Genomic DNA, 12,765 nt, shown 5'->3' with positions numbered 1-12,765 from the left:
ATGTGGCAGCCACTAAACCAAACCCCAGGGGACCACAGGAGGCTGTGTCTGTTCTCATCAGGCCAGCAGGCAGCCCCTCACTTCTGCTGTCCCTCTGGCCATAGCCCCATGGATATCTGTCCACAGCCCCATGGATATCTGTCCACTACATAACGCTTCCTTTACTCTCAAATTTTCCCAACAGCCCCTGGTAGTGCATCCTCCCACCTCAGGGACACTCTGGGAAAGATGCAAGCTGCCTCCATCTCCCTACTCGTCCACCCAGCAAAATAGGGGCACCCCTGCCTGCTGCTCCAAGCATAGTCAGACACCTCAAATAACACAAGCAGCAATCAGAGGACTCTGAAAGCTGGTCAGAGGATGGAGGACTAGTTTGAGACCCTAGGAAGGAAAGCACAGCAACAAGGAAATATGCTGCTGCCCTTCCCCCCCTAACCTTCCCACTGGGTGACTTCTAATCAGCTCTCACTGTCTGCTGCACACGTCACCTCCGGGTTGGGGGGCGGGGGGGCGGACTGGCCTGAACTTGTTCCCCTGCTCCCAGGTCTTCACCCCTTCACTCAAAAAATATCACTTTTGTTTCCATGTCCAGTTGGACACGACTTAGCGACTGAACAACAGCTACCAGATTCCAGATGCTTGTGGATAAGCTCCTCCCTCATTTATCTTGGGAACACACCAAGCATATAGGTGGCATTCAACAGATAGCCATTCTGTGAAGAGTCTCTGCTGGTTTCCAAGGGTAATGGCCCCTCCCTAAGAACCCCACCAGATTTCCCCAGGACTCACTGCTAAAGCCTCTCTCTTCATTTTTGACTTGTGCTTTTCAGTTTTGGGTCCTAGAAAATATCACTAGAAAGAGACAATTGAGAGTATCTCTCTAAGCTTTCTTTTTCTCTCACCAGAGAACTCATTGCTGGATATCACTGCCAACAGTGGTGGGAAGAGTTTGATAAACTTGAAAGGGATGCCTGTGATAGGATTGGGAAGCCTGTTTGTCGGACAGCCTTTTAAAACAAGAATAGCATGTCCCCTTTGTGGAAAGGTTGAGTTGATCCTGATGGAAATTAGCTCAGCTGAATGAATGTTCCCACGTTCCAGGCTGTATCTAGGTTCCTGACTCAGCTGGTGCACGCACACATGCTAAGTCATTTCAATTGTGTCTGACTCTTTCCGACTCCACGGACTGTAGCCCGCCAGGCTCCTCTGTCCATGGGATTCTCCAGGTAAGAATACTGGAGTATATTGCCATGCCCTCCTCCAGGGGATATTCCTGACCCAGGAATCGAACCCGCGTCTCTTATGTCTCCTGCATTGGCAGGCAGGCTCCTTACCACTAGTGCCTCCTGGGGAGCCCGCCTCAGCTGGTACCGGTATAAGTTGTTTGTTCTTGAACGATGGGGAAACTGAGAGTGCAGTAGTTCAGTAGGGGCAGAGTTAGATTTGCAGATGAGGTGGCTAACCTGGGGCAACCAGTTTTCATCTCTGCACTAGAGAAAGGATGAAAGGTGTGTGGAGGGAACAGACTTGTCAACCCTAAAGCAAGTCTTGGAGAGGTTTTCTTAATCACTGCCCACCCAAGCTTATTCTCTTTTCAAAAATTATTTTATTGAAGTGTAGTTAACGTAAAACATTGTGTTAATTTCTGCTGTACAGAGAAGTGGTCATTCTTTCCAAGCTTACTCTTTTGTAGTACGTTCACACGGTCCTAAAACACTCAAGAAATTCTCACCGCCTGATCCTTAGGACATTCATTCTCACCTGCCCCCTGCCACCCAGGCTGTAGCTAAAAGCAGTTTTAGGGACCACGAGTGTCCCCCACCATCAAGGTATTGAAGTGTTAACTTTCAAAGAAAAATTGTTTCAGCCAAAAATTTCATTCACAGCTGATGAAGACAGCACTTAGAAGTGACAATACTGTGCTCGCTTCGGCAGCACATATACTAAAATTGGAACGATACAGAGAAGATTAGCATGGCCCCTGCACAAGGATGACACGCAAATTCGTGAAGCGTCCATATTTAAAAAAAAAAAAAGAAGTGACAATACTTTTTAAAAAAAAATTTATTTATTTTAGTTGGAGGCTCATTACTTTACAATATTGTAGTGGTTTTTGCCATACATTGATATGAAAGCAAACCTGGGGTGAACACAGCAACCTCTTCAGTTTCCCTTTCATTCCAGATCATTTAAGACAGGATACCACGCTCTGTTCCCTATTGTGCCCACAGGTGGACAGAGATGTTTGAAGTAAATGAGAGCAGTGTCAGGACATTTTCTCACCCTAATTCAAAACAACCATTTGTGAGAGACTGAGCAAGTTGTCTGTGTGGGCCTCAATTTTGCTGTCTGGTTTTAGATGAAACACCACCATCTCTGGGAAGCTGGCCATGATTTCTCAATGCCTGAATTCCTCACTGGGTGGCCCTTGTCTCTTTACATATTTAAGTCCCTTACTGAGAAAGAGTTCATGGCAGTCGAGGAGTCATTCTTCCATGGCACTGTGTCTGCATGCCCACCCAATGCCTGGCAGAGGAGATGCCCTATCGTAGGTGCTGCATTGGTCTTTGAGAATTGCCACAGGCTGGGTGATTTGAACAATGCATATTTGTTTGCTCACAGTTCTGGAGGCTAGAAACCTGAGATCAAGGTGTCAGCAGGGTTAGTTTTTTTTTTCCCCCACTAGAGTCTCTTTCCTTGATTTTCAAGTAGCCATCTTCTCCCTGCAATACTGCCCTGCAATCCTCACATTGTCTTCCTTCTGTGCTCATCTGTGTCCTAATCTCTTCTTGTAAAGACACTAGTCATATTGGATTAGGCCCCCCCAGTAAAACCCAATTTAACGTAATCACTTCTTTAAAGGCCCGATCTCCAAACACAGTCACATTCTGAGGTCTTGGGAGGTTGGTTAGGACTTCAACATACGGATTGGGTGGTGCAGGGGCGGGGGAAGTGGGACACAGTTCAGCCAGTAACAGGGCTAAGCATACTTTAAGTAAACATATTAAATCTCAGCCATGGGGTCACGTCGATACAAAATCCGAATTTAAGAGGTGGGTTAGCCTCAGCCAGTGGGCTTTGTCTCTCTGTCTGTTTATTTCTAGGAGTCTAGAGGACTCTCAGGAGAGTCCAGGAATCCTTCTTGAAGTAAAGCACCAGCAGTTGGCTACTCCCACTGCTCCTTCTTGAGAGCCAGGTCCCCTCGCCTTCCACAAACACAGACTCATGGGTGTGACCCGGTGACCCCTCACTGGTCAAATTGCTTTTGCTCGTGACCTAGTGCTTACCAAGACCCTTTTCAAAATGTTTCCTTCAAAGATTCCTTTTAGGGGCAAACCAGCCCCCACCCCCACCTCCCAGTGGACTCTCACTCTGGAACTGACAGCCTGATCACTTCAGTTTGAAGAAATAGTCCTCTCCCTCTTCTTTTTATCTTTAAGTTTGAAAATGGACAGTAGAGATAATCTCTAAGCATTTGTCTATATTGGAAATTCTGAATCTAATTGAACATAGTGAACTTGCCCCTATCTGTAAAGGATTTGAGGCAACGAGTGACTCAAATGAGTCACCAGGCCTCCCTTTCTAAACAGTATTGTTGCTGACCAGGATTCTTGGCCTCTGTAATCAACAGAAATTTATAAGAGGCTAGACAAGAAATTCAAGCAAGGCTATACTTGGACTCATGCTGCAGTAGGAGGGAGGGAAAACAAGTACAGTTTCTGTTGTTTGCTCCCTGGTGGGGGCATGGGGCAGGGGGTGGCAGAGCTGGTCCCTTATATGGGGTGAGGGTAGGGTTGGATCCAAGGGTTGGGCAGAAGGTGTGGCTAAGGAGGTCTGTATACTCCCTTGGTGGTATTACATGCAGGGTACACATGCCCTGCTTTTGTTCCTGGCTCTTTGGAAGTGACAGTTGGGTTTTCTTGATCTTTTTGTATCTTGTTATTCATAATTTTCCCCAACTGCACATATGTACAGTAGTTTTTGGGTTTCTTATAGTCCCTTTGTATTTTGTTGCTCAAGGAGAATTTTGTCCAGGTGCAAGCACTGCAGCAAAGGATCCCAGGTGCCAGGTCCCAGTCTGTCTCAGTATGTTGGGTTCTGTAAAAAAAGGTGCTGGTGGTGGTTTAGTTGCTAAGTTGTGTCTGACTCTTGTGACTCCATGGACTGTAGCCTGCCAGGCTCCTCTGTCCATGGGGATTCTCCAGGCAAGAGTACTGGAGTTGGTTGCCATTTCCTTCTCCAGGGGATCTTCACGACCCAGGAATTGAACCTGAGTCTCCTGCATTGCAGGCAGATTCTTTTGTTTTTTTTCCATTTATTTTTATTAGTTGGAGGCTAATTACTTTACAATATTGTAGTGGTTTTTGTCATACATTGACATGAATCAGCCATGGATTTACATGTGTTCCCCATCCCGATCCCCCCTCCCACCTCCCTCTCTACCAGATCCCTCTGGGTCTTCCCAGTGCACCAGCCCCCGAGCACTTGTCTCATGCATCCAACCTGGACTGGCGATCTCTTTCACCCTTGATAATATACATGTTTCGATGCTGTTCTCTCAAAACATCCCACCCTCGCCTTCTCCCACAGAGTCCAAAAGTCTGTTCTGTACATCTGTGTCTCTTTTTCTGTTTTACATATAGGGTTATCATTACCATCTTTCTAAATTCCATATATATGTGTTAGTATACTGTATTGGTCTTTATCTTTCTGGCTTACTTCACTCTGTATAATGGGCTCCAGTTTCATCCATCTCATTAGAACTGATTCAAATGAATTCTTTTTAATGGCTGAGTAATATTCCATGGTGTATATGTACCACAGCTTCCTTATCCATTCATCTGCTGATGGGCATCTAGGTTGCTTCCATGTCCTGGCTATTATAAACAGTGCTGCGATGAACATTGGGGTGCACGTGTCTCTTTCAGATCTGGTTTCCTCAGTGTGTATGCCCAGAAGTGGGATTGCTGGGTCATATGGCAGTTCTATTTCCAGTTTTTTAAGAAATCTCCACACTGTTCTCCACAGCGGCTGTACTAGTTTGCATTCCCACCAACAGTGTAAGAGGGTTCCCTTTTCTCCACACCCTCTCCAGCATTTATTGCTTGTAGACTTTTGGATAGCAGCCATCCTGACTGGCATGTAATGGTACCTCATTGTGGGTTTGATTTGCATTTCTCTGATAATGAGTGATGTTGAGCATCTTTTCATGTGTTTGTTAGCCATCTGTATGTCTTCTTTGGAGAAATGTCTGTTTAGTTCTTTGGCCCATTTTTTTGATTGGGTCATTTATTTTTCTGGAATTGAGCTGCAGGAGTTGCTTGTATATTTTTGAGATTAATCCTTTGTCTGTTTCTTCATTTGCTATTATTTTCTCCCAATCTGAGGGCTGTCTCTTCACCTTGCTTATAGTTTCCTTTGTTGTGCAAAAGCTTTTAAGTTTCATTAGGTCCCATTTGTTTATTTTTGCTTTTATTTTGTAGGCAGATTCTTTACCGACTGAACTACAAGTCACATAGTAGCCAGAGGCTGAGGATGACAGTGTATAAAGAGGGAGCACAATCCAGTGTGGGCAGGACAAGGTCAGAATGTCATTTCAAGTGGGTGGTGATTTTTTGAGCCTTATCATGTTTGAAAAGTATAATAGCAGTGCCTGCAGTATAGTAACTACCAAAATGCACAGACAGAAACATAATACTCATTTTAACTCTAAAGTATTTATTTCTGCCAGACTTTATTTAAGTGATAGTTCAAAGCAACATGCTTCAGAAAATAGCTCTGCAGTTAGTATTAATAAAAAGACATACTACAAAGAAATGGCTGATGCTTGGTTACTTTCATCTATCATAGAGAGAAAAATGGGCAAATAAAGGTGGAGAAATTCTAAGCTCACAACTCACAAAAGGCTCCTTCAACATAAAGATCAACAGCTTCAACATAAAGTTAAAACATCTGCCATGATACTCTCAAATTATTGATAGTATAATTTACCACTAGCCTTAGCGTTTCAATATATCACTGTCCACTGATACTCATCTTTTTTAACATAAGTCAAGGGTCTTAAAAATCGTGGGTGGAGGAAAGAAGCGCCAGAGCTGCTCCTGCTCCAAATAATAAAAATACTAACCAGCAGCAGCAAAACAAGTGACTTTACAGAGCCACATGCCACTCTTCAAAATATTATAGCCAAAAAAAAAAAAAAAAGAGTCAGTCATGGTGTGGAAAACCCTGCCTCAGGGGGACAACTTACATTTACATCCTACTGAGGGACCTGACTGTGCTCTGATCACCCCATCCCCCACCAACATGGAGTGAGGTGAATGGGAAGGAAAGTTGTCATCTGGAGGACAACGTTTATATAAATCCCACAAGTGCAGAATTTCCTACCAAGCCCTTGAGTGTCTCTGCAGAAACAGGAAACCCACCTGGGGTTCATCTTTTTCTTTCCCAGGTGGGGAGACAGAAAGAAGGGTGTGATTTCAATCATTACCAAGGCACAATCAGAGCAAAGGACAAAGCTCCCCCATCGTATGAACTGCCTGCATGAACTGGTTATCTTCTTTCTGCCCTGACTGGAGGTAGGTTAAGGATAGGGGTTGGCAATGATGCTGGGGAGACAAGGCTAAAATAATCAGCTGATGGGAAGCCCCAGGGTTTCATGCTGAATAAGAGAAATAAATACCAAGGCAGGTCTCCTCTACCTGAGTTTTAGGGACATTTAACAGACCAACAAGTACAACAAAAGAGTAAGAACAAAAAAACCCCTCAAATCCTTCAACTTTTCTTCCGGAACCTCAGCACAAAAGAGTAGAAAGAAGAGAGAGGTCTGCGCCTTCACCTCCAGCTTGAAGGATAGAGAATTTGGGAAGAGGTTCAGAGGGGGGATAAAGAAGGTCCACACAGAGCTGCCCAATAAGCAGAAGATGAAAATAAACGGCAAGGCATTCATGCAAACACACCCCGGGAACAGAGAAGAGAAAGAGTGGCCGAGTATGTGGCTGAGATGTGAAGTTCCCACTCTGCAAAGGGAGAATCAAACAGACAGAAGTTCTCCAAGATATTGTATGAGAATAACTGTATTTCAATAACACAAGAGTTAAAAGATAAGATGGACAAATAAAATAAATGGTAAGTTGCAGAGCTCTGGAAACAAGCTGAGGACCAAAATTTCACTATTTCAGAACATGTGAAAACACTGAGAACATGTTCAGACTGATAAATCATGAAATAAAGGTTTCATTACATTATGTAAAAGTACATAGGTGACCACTTGAAACACATAATGTCTTCCATTTTAACAAAAGGAATATATATACACCAAAGGAGGAAAGAGAAAGAAAACCCCAAACAAAAGATGCATTAGAAATATGAGCTTCATATACAGAAATTACTTAAAGAAAAATATATTAGAACCAAATATATCAGTTATAGTAAAATATATATGCATATTCAAGACAAAACAAAGTGACTCAAAAAAGTTAAAATTATGGTTAACAACAAACTAGGCATAAGCTCAGAAAAAAAAAAATCCAGGGTCCTGAATTTAAGGTGTGAATTAAAGGAAAACACAGAATCAACAAATGATATCAACTGTTAAATATCATGTAGTAAGAGGCAGGAAAGCTAAAGAAGACGTACTGCTAGTGAGGAGTGTAGTGCCTCCTGCCTGGCTCTCACTGGTCAGTGTCAAATGCCAGAACTCCAAGGGCATACTCTGGGAAGAGCTCATTTGCACAAAATGATTATAATAAAAAACTCAAAATATACCTCAGTAAATTATAAATATTAGAAGTAATACAGAATACATGATACTCAAAGCATAATGTATTACAATGAGAAATTCACTTTTAAATTTTAAAATTTTTGAAAATTTTAAAATATTAAAAAAAAATCAATTCAAAGAAGACTTCAAAGCTGAACTTATAGAATATTTGGAAAGTCATGATAAAAATTGTTGTGGTTCAGTCACTCAGTCCTGTCTGACTCTTTGCTACCCAATGAACTGCACCATGCCAGTCTTCCCTGTTCTTCATTATCTCCTGGAGTTTGCTCAGACTCGTGTCCATTGAGTCAATGATTCCATGTAACCATCTCATCCTCTGTCATCTTCTCCTCCTGCCCTCAATCTTTCCCAGCACCAGGGTCTTTGCCAATGAGTTAGCTCTCCACATCAGGTGGCCAAAGTATTAGAGCTTCAGCTTCAGTGTCAATCCTTCCAAGGGTTGATTTCCTTTAGGAGTGACTGGTTTGATCTCCTTCCTGTCCAAGGGACTCTCAAGAGTCTTCTCCAGCACCGCAGTTAGAAAGCATCAGTTCCTTGGCACTCAGCCTCCTTTATGGTCCAACTCTCACATCTGTACATGACTAATGGAAAAACCATAGCTTTGACTAGATGGACCTTTGTCAGTAAAGTGATGTCTCTGCTTTTTAATATGCTGCCTAGGTTTGTCATAGCTTTTCTCCCAAGGAGCAAGCATCTTTTAATGTCATGGCTGTAATCATCATCCACAGTGTTTTTGAAGCCCAAGAAAATACAGTCTGTCACTGCTTGCATTTTTTCCCCATCAATTTGCCATGAAGTGATGGGACCAGATGCCATGATCTTAGTTTTTTGAATGTTGAGCTTTAAGTTGGCTTTTTTACACTCCTCTTTCACCTTCATCAAGAGGCTCTTTAGTTCCTTTTTTCTTTCTGCCATTAGGGTGGTGTCATGTGCATATCTGATGTTATTGATATTTCTCCTGGCAATCTTGATTCCAGCTTGTGGTTCATCCAGCCTGGCATTTCACATGATGTACCCTGCATATAAGTTGAATAAGCAGGGTGACAACATACAGCCTTGATGTACTTCTTTTCCAAGTTTGAACCAGTCCGTTGTTCCGTGTCTGGTTCTAATTGTTGTTTCCTGACCTTCATACAGGTTTCTCAGGAGGCTGGTAAGGTGGTATGGAATTACCATCTTTTTAAGAATTTTCCACAGTTTGTTGTGATCTGTACAGTCAAAGGCTTTAGTGTGGTCAGTGAAGGAGATGTTTTTCTGGAATTCTCTTCCTTTTTCTATGATCCAATGGATGTTGGTAATTTGATCTCTGGTTCCCCTGCCTTTTCTAAATCCAGCTTGTACATCGGAAAGTTCTTAGTTTATGTATTGCTGAAGCCTAGCTTGAAGGATTTTGAGCATTACCTTGCATGTGAAATGAGAGCAAAAGATAAAAATGTTACATATCAAAATATATGTGTGTGTGTTAGTCGCTCAGTTGTGTCCAACTCTTTGCAACCCCATGGACGGTAGCCCACCAGGCTTCTCTGTCCATGGAATTCTCCAGGCAAGAATACTGGAGTGGGTTGCCACACCCTTCTCCAGGGCATCTTCCTGATAGAGGGATCGAACCCAGGTCTCCCACATTGCAAGCAGATTCTTTACCATATAGGTTGATGTTAAAGCTTTGATGAAAAGAAATTTTAGAGCCAAAAGTACTTATATGATTAAATCAGAATAGAGATAAACAAACTAGGTATTGGCTGAATATGTTAGAACCAACACAACAATAAGATAAACAATAAAAGTAGAAGAGGGACTCCAACTTGAATGAAGCTTGAGGGCATTATGCAAAGTGAAATTAGCCAATTACAAAATGACGAATCCTGTATGATTCCACTTCTGTAAGGTACCAAGAATAATCAAATTTATAGAAACAGAGAGTAGAATTGTGGTTGCCAGGGTTGGGGGGATGGGTTGGGAGGATGGGAAATGGGGGAATTGGTGTTTAATGCATAGAGATCAGTTTTGCAAAATGAAAAGAGTTCTGGAGATGGATGGTGGTGATGGTTTTACAAAAATGTGAATTAATGCCACCAAACAATATATTTAAAGATGGTAAGTCATATGTTATACTTCACAATTAAAAATATATATAACTTTAAAAAAATAGAGGATTGACTTCAAGTTAATAGAGGACTGACTTTAAATATGTAGTAATCAAGACAGCATGGTATTAACAAAAGAATAGAAAAATAGATCAGGATAGGGAACCCAGATAGAAGCCAAACGTGAGAATAAAGAGCCTAGAAATAGACTCACATAAATATAGTCAATTGACCCTTGACAAACAGTAAAAGCAATTCAATGGGGAAAGAATAATTTTTTTCAACAAATAATGCTGGAGCAACTGAACATCCACATATAAAAAAAAAATAAATCTAGACACAAGAGTATATACTATTCAAAAAATTAACTCAAAATCACAGACCTAGCTTTAAAACATAAAATTATATAACTTCTGAGAGATGACAAAAGAAAATCTAGATGACCTTGGGTATGGAGATGACTTTAGATACAACAGGAAAGGCACGATCTACAAAATAAATAAATAATAAACTAGACTTCATTTAAATGCAAAACTTCTGCTCTTTGAAAGACAATATCAAGAGACTGAAAAGACAAGTCACAGATGGGGAGAAAATATTTGAAAAAGACACATTTGATAAAGGACTGCTATCCAATATATATTCAATACAAAGAACTTATAAAACCCAACAATGAGAAAGCAAATAACCTGAATTTAAAATGGGCCAAAGACTTTATCAAACACCTCATCAAAGAAGATGGCAAATAAGCATATGAAGAGATGCAATCAGGGAAATTAAAGCTAAAACCACAATGAGATACTGAGACAGGTGGGGACATGGGACCCTTTGCTGTAGTGCTGCAATGCTTGCTCCTGGACAAACCTCTCCTCCAGTAATAAAATACAAGGAAACTATATGGAACTAAAAATAACCGTGCACATGTGCAGTGGGGAAAACTGTGGACAAAAAGATACAGAAAGACCAAAAAATCCCTACTGCTACTTCTGGAGAGCCAGGAGCAAAAATGGGGTATTGGGAGAAAAAGCAGGGTACTAAGCATGCCCCCGGAGAAGGAAATGGCAACCCACTCCAGTGTTCTTGCCTGGAGAATCCCAGAGATGGGGGAGCCTGATGGACTGCCTTCTATGGGGTCGCACAGAGTCGGACACGACTGAAGTGACTTAGCAGCAAGCATGCCCCCACCAAGCACTCAACACCACCAGAGGGGTGGGCAAACCACCTAAGCCACCCCTCCAGCCAGATCCTTGGACACACTCCTACCTTCACCCCATATGAAGAACAAGCTCACCACCCTCCTCAGGGAGCAAGGAAGTAAGAACTGAATTGTACTTGCTCCCTGCTGCTGCTTCAGGAACCCCAATAGAGCCTTGTCTGAATTTCTTTTCTGGCCTCTAGTCAATTGCTATTGATGGGGGAACACCAAGAACCCTGTTCAATATCAATACCGAATATATCTATTAGATGGCCAAAATCTGGAAGACAGACCCACCAAATACTGTCAAGGAAGAGAAGAAATAGGAACTGCCTTTCATTACCAGTGGGAATGCAAAATGGTATGGCCACTTTGGAAGATGATTTCTTTCAAAACTAAATGTCCTCTTAACGTACAATCCATTAATTGCACCCCTTGATATTTACTGGTAGTTATATAAAAGGAGCTGAAAACTTATTTCCAGGCAAAAATCTGCATATGGTTGTTTATAGCATCTTTATTAATGACTGCCAAAACTTGGAAGCAACCAAGTCCTTCAGTAGGTAAATGGGTAAACTATGGTATGATAAGCTCTGATATTAAAAAATCAAATCCACATGCAAATGAAGTAAATGATAATTAGAAAAGGAGCAAGGATTGGTATGAAATAAATGATACAGACAATGGACTGTCAGTGCTTAAAAAAATGAGCTATCAAGTCATGAAAAGACATCGGGGAACCTTAAATACATATTAGGTGAAAGAAGCCAATCTGAAAAGGCTGCATACTGTGATTTCAACTATATGACATTCGAGAAAAGGCAAAACTATGCAGACAAGATCAATCATTGCCAGGGGCTGGGAGTGGGGAATGAGTAGATGGGAATATAGAGGATTTTTAGGGCAGTGAAACTACTCTATATGATACTATAATGGTGGGCACATGTTTTTATACATTTGTCCAAACTCACAGAATGCACAGCATCAAGAGTGAACCCTCCTGTAAACTATGGACTTTGGATGTTAACCATATGTCAGTTTAACAAGTCTTCATCATAAGGGAGGTCAGGCATGTGGGGGGCAGGGGGTACATGGGAAATCTCTGTACCTTCCTCAATTTTTCTGTGGTTCTATAATCTGCTTTAAAAAATAATGCCTTAAATATAAAAATACAAAAATTAGAGAAGTGAAAAAAGCCAAAGCAGATATTTAAGAATTTCAAAATACAACAGCAAAATTTGTTGATGGGTAATATTTATCAGAAGGAAGATTTACAGAAATCTAGCACAGCAAAGAAGAGGTTGACAATAATGTTTCAGCAGGAAAAAAAAAATTAGGAAAGAATGTAAGTGAGAGACTGGAGAAACAGACTAGAAAGGGTGAAGAACTGGGCAGAATGAGAGAATGTTTTGCATTCCTGTGATTCCCAAAGTGAGATGCGCTACAGACACAGCAAAATTCGACCACAAGAGCTCATAAAGCCTGACTGCAGACAGTCCTCTCCCCATCACACGATAAGCTTCAATATTAAAAAGTCAAACCCACACTCAAACTAAGTAAGTGATAATTTAAAAAGGAGCTGGGAGCAGTGAGGTCAGGTCTAGGAAGGTTTGGGCCAGGAAGAATGAAGCAATGAGGGAACAGAATTTATTATCTGAGAAAAGGATTACTTCCAGGAGTCAGAGCCTCAAGAAAAGTTGTGG

The 12,765-nt window shown here is 41.6% G+C and overlaps 1 non-coding gene across 1 annotated transcript; it reads left to right on the top strand.

The window, feature by feature from the left end:
- The first annotated feature begins 1,919 nt into the window (after positions 1-1,919).
- On the top strand, positions 1,920-2,026 carry LOC122419956. Its single transcript, XR_006263156.1, has one exon. It is a non-coding gene; the product is annotated as a U6 spliceosomal RNA (small nuclear RNA).
- Positions 2,027-12,765: the final 10,739 nt, after the last annotated feature.

The sequence above is a fragment of the Cervus canadensis genome, chromosome 17, assembly GCF_019320065.1.
Source record: "Cervus canadensis isolate Bull #8, Minnesota chromosome 17, ASM1932006v1, whole genome shotgun sequence".
NCBI lineage: Eukaryota > Metazoa > Chordata > Mammalia > Artiodactyla > Cervidae > Cervus > Cervus canadensis.
The sequence above is the reverse complement of the archived record's forward strand: the minus strand, read 5'-3'. Positions and strand labels throughout refer to the sequence as shown.